We start from the raw sequence: 7,384 nt of genomic DNA, 5'->3' as shown, positions 1-7,384 counted from the left end.
GTTTCACTGTGCCAGTTTTAAATGCTGCCTAGGCCCTAGTGTTTCGGTCCCTCATACAATGACTGCAGACCCTGACACAGTTCCAAATATACGGAGTTGAATGAATACAATGTCAAAGGAAGAAGCAGCTGCTTTGGAAAAGGCATCGTGGCCTTGATGCCTGTCTCCAACTATGTATAAACACTTACCTCCCTAGGTGATATTCCAAAGCTCAGTCCGTATTGTAAAAGTCTGAGATACAAGAATATGTATTTTTAAGGTCCTTTAAGGTACTATGTACATTTTTAGTAGAGTTTCATTTATTTTTAATAATTATTTTTATATTGCAAGTAGAAACGATTTTGCAGTTATGGTAAAGTATCAGTGTCTAGTGCTGTCAGAACAAAATATCACAGACTGGATGGTTTAAACAAGAGAAATGTATTTTCTTTAAATGCATTTAGAGGCACTCTCTGTATGTGCCTGCACCTAAGTTTTCTCTTATAAGTATACCAGTCATATTGGATTAGGGGCCACCTTAATGTCTTCGTTTTAATTTGATTATTTCAATAAAGACCCCATGTCCAGACAGTCATATTCTGAGGAAATGGGTGTTAGGATTTCAGCATCTGATATGTATATAGAAAATGTCAGACAGGTAATGTGCCAACATTGTAATAACGTTAGTGAGAGGCATGTCTCACACATGAGCATTGAAATACAATCATTATGTTTATGTACAACAGAAGGATTACATATTAATTTTTTGAGGGGGACACGATTCATTCCATAACAGGTAGTAATATAAAATTTTATTTTGAAAACACTTAAATAAACATTTTAGCTAAAAATTATTAAATAAACATTTTAACTAAAAATTATTAAGTAAATAATTAGTATTTATAAAACACTAAATAAGGATGAACTCTCCTCTAATATTTCAAGAATTATGTCAGGAATGCAGTAGAAAATAACTAATGAAAGTCTGGAACATGCAGATCCAGTGAAATTTCACTTTTAAAGTCATTTTAGTGCCTAAAATAATATGTGACACTCAATAAATAGTTGTTAAATAAACAAATCTCTTAGGGTGGGGTGAGAAGAAAATAGCGAGAAGAATGGTGAAGTTAGAAAGAAGTGTTCCTAAGCAACCAGAGAGAAAAAGTCAACTTCAGCCAACATCCCCCAACTCACATTGTGGAGGAAATATACCAGGTGCTCATTTGCTGTAAATCCCCTTTACCAAGATAGATGTTAGCAAAAAAGATATTTTAAAAAGATGTGTTTCTTGTCTGAAAGCTTTCCAATCTAGTAGAAGAGAAATAGGCTCAAGTAAAGGTCTATACAGGGCTACTTTTATATATTTATCTCATTAAAATGTAAGATCTTTTCCTCCCAGAGACAGAGCCATTTCATGTGATTATTGTCTATTTTAAACAGATGATTTGTCTAGGCACACTGGCTCACGCCTGTAATCTCAGCACTTTGGGAGGCCGAGGCAGGTGGATCACGAGGTCAGGAGTCTGAGACCAGCCTGACCAACATGGTGAAAGCCCGTCTCTACTAAAAATACAAAAATTAGCCGGGCGTGGTGGTACCTGCCTATGATCCCAGCTACTCAGGAGGCTGAGGCAAGACAATCATGTGAACCTGGGAGGCGGAGGTTGCACTGAGCCGAAATTGTGCCACTGCACTCCAGCCTGGGTGACAGAGTGAGACTCCGTCTCAAAGCAAGCAAACAAACAAACAAACAAACATATGGTCAAAGATTTCCCTGCCTTGGTGAACTGCCTCTTACTTCCCTTTGTCTCTTATGCTTCTTCCTCATGTAACTAGAGATTCCACCTCACGTCTGCATTCTTATCTGTCCACCGCCACCCACCCCCTGCCACTAAGCTTGGGCTCCATAAAAACATATCTCTTATTGCTTCTTTGTAATTTATGCTCAATTAACATTCTCTCTCATATATGTAATATATATGATAGGATATATCATATATATGATTCACTTCTCAGTTTAACTGTTTCTCAAATTTTATTAGTATCTATAAGTTTAGACAAATCTGGAATCTCTCACTTTCTATTTCCAAATAATCTAAATAATCAGCAATTCAGTGGAGAGAGTTTAATAATGCAGTATATAAATAAATAAATATATTAAAGAAAATAAGAGCAACAGCTCATGGACCTCAATATTCTAGCTATTCATGTGGAAACAATGGAATTTAATAGCTAACAAGACAAATGAATTGGATTTCCAGCATAAAATAAAGAAAAATGTACAATTACAACAGGAAAAGTGGTGACACAAACTAGGTATGTCACATTTTTAGTATTTTATGACCCAAATTATACAGCATCCCATTCAACTATTCATATTTTCTGTGATGTTAAACAGGAATTCTTATATTTTGCTAGTACAAGCCTAAAGTACAATCAATCTTTTGAATAGCATCTATGTAATTATATTAAATAGTACATACATTATGTATATTACATCTATGTAATATATATTAAAATTCATATTGCAATGAAATCTACTCAATCTGGCAGTCAGTAAGAAAAAAATTATTGATGCACACAATAACATTGATGATTTTCAAGTGTATTATGCTAAGTGAAAGAAGGCAGACTAAAAGACAAACTTTACTGTGTGATTTCATTTATATGACTTTCTTGTAAGGACTAATCTGTATGGACAAAAAAAACTTTTATGTTTGCATGGGCTAAACATGGAAGGAGGGGTTGATTTAAAAAGGACCATGGTGGGGGATTATTTGAAATGATGGAAGTATTCTCTATTTTTATTGTGGTGATTTTTACACCACCAAAAGTTTGTCAAAACTCACAGAACAGTAAGCCAAAGACAGTGAATTTTACTGTGGTTATTATACCTCGACTAACCTGACAATAAAATTTAAGAACAAAAAAAGGCTGGCAAATTAGGGATAAAAACAAGCATTCCATATGTCAAAAGACATAAATGGGCATTTCACTGAAAAAAATTAAAATAAGAAATAAAAGTTATTCAACCTCATTAGTAATCAAATAAACTTAAAATTTTAAATGATAGTTTAATTTAGTTTACCATAAAATCTGGTTTATGCCCTGGAGAATATATTTTTATACATTTATAATAAGCATGCAATTTGTTAAAATGTTTAAATAAAGCAATACAGCAATATGCATCGAAGTCCTAAATTATATATGTGTTTAGATCCAGCATATCCACTAGGGAAAAAGAAGCTTTAAATGTTCCAACATGTATTAATAAAGATATCAATTCTAACAGAAGAAATAGGGAACACATTGAAAGTCAAAAAAAGGGAAATGGACTTTATAAAGTAGAAGAGAATATGGACATCAAAATTAGAGTGTAGATATAGATTTTTTATTGACACAGAGAGATTTTTCAGGATACATTATCGGTAACATTTCAATAAACAAAATATATAATTTGTACCTGTCTTAGGCTAATCTTACAATGCTATAAAGCAATACCTGAGACTGGGGAATTAATAAAGAAAAGAGATTTAATTCATTCACAGTTATTCAGGCTGTACAGGAAGCATGATGCTAGTATCTGATTAGCTTTTATGGTGAGGGTTTCAGGGAGCTCTTATTCATAGAAGAAGGTGACAGGGAGCCAGCACATCACACGGTCAGAGAGAGAGACAGAGAGAAAGAGTAGGGGGATGTCCCAGACTTTTAAACAACCGGACCTCATGTGAACTAAGTGGGCAAGAACTCATTTATTACCAAGGGGATGATACCAAACCATCCATAAGGGATTTGCTCCATGATCCAATCACCTCCCATCAGGCTCCACCTTCAACATTGGAAATCATATTTCAACATAAGATTTGGAGGAGAAAAATATCCAAACCATATCAGTAGCTTACAATCATTTTTCAGGCATATATTTTAAGTGTATGTAAAGATCTATCTATCTATCTATCTATCTATCTATCTATCTATCTATCTTGATATAAATATAGATACATAACAATGATTTGTCCTTATTTATACCACCATCTATATCTTCCTAGATACTTCCTATATATGTATCCTCAAAACAGTTGAAATAGTACATATCGTGTTATTTTCTTAATTTGACTTGCAATGAATTTCTGAGTAATTTCTTATAATTTTATTCTGTATGTAGGGTATAAAATTAGATCATGATGTTGAGGCTCAGTAAATAATACCCCAGAGTATGGTTTGTTGGCATGCTGAACACTTTGAATTTAAAAAAAATGGAAAGACTTTAGAAGCTGCCTCGAAACCAAATACTCTCCAATTTTCTCTTGTCTCACTACCCCCAGTTCTCTTTGGAATTTCCTTAACTGATTGAGGGAACTTCTTTCCAAAAGAAATACAATTGTCTCAAGACCTCCTCCCTAGGAATCTCATCAAATAAACAGGAAAGATTTAGCACCTGAGAAAAGATGAAAAGTTGTGACCATGCCCAGACAGACTTTTGATTTATTCTCTTGAGTGCAGCTATGAGAGATTATCTTAAGAAACTTTATCTGCATAATAAGACAGCCTCTGTTTGCAGTACAGTTCTGCCCCTCACCATCCTACTACTTGTTCCATTCAGCTTCGACAGAGAATCGTTTAAAAACTATTGTCTGATCTTTGAGCTCATTCAATTTCTCTGAAAATAATACACTATTCCTCAAAATTGCCTATATCCCTCATTTTTTCTTTCCCTCATAAATAGTGCATTTAAGCCTAAACTATCTTGAGTGGGTTTTGTTTTGTTTTGTTTTTAGTATCATTAGGACTCCTGTGTCTATGTGCATGTTAATAAGTGTATACGGCTTTTCTGCTAATTTGTCTATTGTTAGTTGACTTCAGCAGACATTCAGAGGGCAGAAGTGAGACTTAGCACTTGCTCGTACACTAATATAGAATCGTAACTATATAAATAAAGTAAACAAAATATATCTAAAGGAGACCAGAATAAAATTCTCCAATTATTTTTTTCTAATTTACAGAATAAAAAAATTGGTCATATATCTCATTGTTGAAATGTAATATGTCAATACACACACACACACACACACACACACACACACACCCCAGCATGATCTTTAGGGAAATAAAAACAATATGGTGAGTATATCTTTGCTAGAGTTTTATTTTATTATACATTGTGGATGTTTAATGCAGGTCACTGAATTTCGGAATCAAATCCTAAATAGCATGATTTAATACCCTGTGACCTCAGACAAGTTATAGATCATGCTTATTATTTATAAATTCTATTTGTCTACTCACTACTCATTACTGACATTTTTGTGGTCACTCATAGACGTGCATAGAGTGGTAAAAAAAATATTGTGTTGCCTGATGCACATATTCGCAGCTGAGATTGAACAAGGAGATGCTCTGCCTTATTGTTTCCACTATCAGAGTGTAAATAAGTGTTTTTTTCATAGTCCAGTTAGTGCCATAGTTTTCAAATTTTGTGCCTTTTTTTTTTTTGTAATTTACCTGTTTAAAATGTCCCCCAAGAATAGTGCCAAAGCACTGTCTAGTATCCATGCATGCAAGCTAAGATGGGTCTTACAGAGAAAATACATGTGTTAATTTTTTTTTTTTTTTTTCCTGAGACAGAGTCTCACTCTGTTACCCAGGCTGGAGTGCTGTGGGTGTGAGCTCGGCTTACTGCAACCTCTGCCTCCCTGGTTCAAACGATTCTCATGCTTCAACCTCTCGAGTAGCTGGGATTACAGGTACGCACCACAATGCCTCGCTAATTTTTTGTATTTTTAGTAGAGACAGGGTTTCACCATGTTGGCCAGGCTGGTCTTGAACTCCTGATCTCAAGTGATCCACCCGCCTAAGCCTCCAAAAGTGCTGGGATTACAGACGTGAGCCACCAGGCCTAGACAGGAATTGTTTTATTTACTCAACTCATAGGTATTAAGTGTTCGATACCGTTCTGTTAATAGATCATGACACAAGGGCAAGGTGTCACCGCTGTCTTTGACATTATTATTAAAGGAAACAAAACAAAACAAATAAGACAGATAATTATAGTGGTATGAATGAAACAAACAGTGCTAGTGATAAAAATATATATATAAAGAGTAGCCAGGCATGGTGGCCCATGCCCGTAATCCCAGCACTTTGGGAGGCTAAGGAAGGAGGACTACTTGAGACCAGGAGTTCAAGATGAGCCTGGGCAATATAGCAAGACTTTATCTTTACCAAAAAAAAAAAAAAAAAAAACAATTAGTCAGACGCAGTGGCACATGTTTGTAGCTCCAGCTACTCAGGAGGCTGAGGTGGGAGACTCACTTGAGCCCAGGAGTTAGAGGCTGCGGTGAGTTACAATTGTGCCACTGCACTCCAGCCTAGGTAATAGGGGAACACACTGTCCCCACTCCAAAAATATATATATATATATATATGGAGAGAGAGAGAGAGAGAGAGAAAGCCACATGAATAATAATACAATAATACAAAGGGGACGTCATAAATATCCAGCATAGACAGAACCAGCCAATTTTAAGGATCTATCATTCTCAAGATCTGTGATAGATTCTATACTTTATTGAAATTTGATCCACAGTGTTGGACGTGGGAGCTTGTGGGAGATGTTTGGGTCATGAATGGTTTGACACCATGCTTCCAGTAATGAGTGAGTTCTCACTTACTGGTTCTCCTGTGGGCTGATTGTTTAAAAGAGCCTAGCACCTCCTTCTTCTGTCTCATTCTTCCTTCCTCTCGCCATGTGATGCCTTTCTCCTTCTACCATAAGTGGAAGCTTTCTGAGGCCCTCAGCAGAAGCAGATGCTGATGCCATTCTTCTTTTAAAGTCTACAAAACCTGGAGCCAAATAAAACTCTTTTCTTTATGAATTGCCCAGTCTCGGGTTCTCCTTTATAGCCACGTAAATGGAGTAAGACACTAGCCCAAAGGTCTATGAACTGACAAGGTTTGATATGTTCTAGGCTGTGAAAGGAGAATATCAAGCAGGAATCAAATAAGAAAGTGGAGGAGAAGCAAGTAACAATGTCCAAGATTGGGTGAAAATAGACAACGCAGGTCCTTGTTGTTCTGGAATATATTCTGGCTAAATCTCTTCATGCAACTCATGAAGAAGAGAATAGAAAAAAAGTACTTCATAAAATCAGAAAAACATTTGCCTTAGCAAAGACACCCTAGGGAAACATTTGTTCCCTTTCTCCATGGTGTCAGAAATGTTGGGGAAAATACTCTTGAGAGATTCAAATCTAGTCTACCATATGGGAAAAACTTCATAAAAATAAATTGTTGTTTGTTTTAAGAGACCTCATCCCCATATTTCTCTCCATATCTCTGAAGGGCAATTTGTAATATGTCTTGCAGGCATTGCTATGGTAAATACACATTTTTTACTGAATACAAG

At 35.6% G+C, this 7,384-nt stretch overlaps 1 non-coding gene across 1 annotated transcript; it reads right to left on the bottom strand.

The window, feature by feature from the left end:
- Positions 1-627: 627 nt before the first annotated feature.
- LOC112614894 lies at positions 628-731 on the bottom strand. Its single transcript, XR_003117195.1, has one exon. It is a non-coding gene; the product is annotated as a small nucleolar RNA U13 (small nucleolar RNA).
- Between the last annotated feature and the right edge of the window lie 6,653 nt (positions 732-7,384).

Source organism: Theropithecus gelada, chromosome 20, assembly GCF_003255815.1.
Source record: "Theropithecus gelada isolate Dixy chromosome 20, Tgel_1.0, whole genome shotgun sequence".
Lineage (NCBI taxonomy): Eukaryota > Metazoa > Chordata > Mammalia > Primates > Cercopithecidae > Theropithecus > Theropithecus gelada.
Note: the sequence above shows the minus strand (reverse complement) of the source record. Positions and strands in the feature narration are given on the sequence as shown.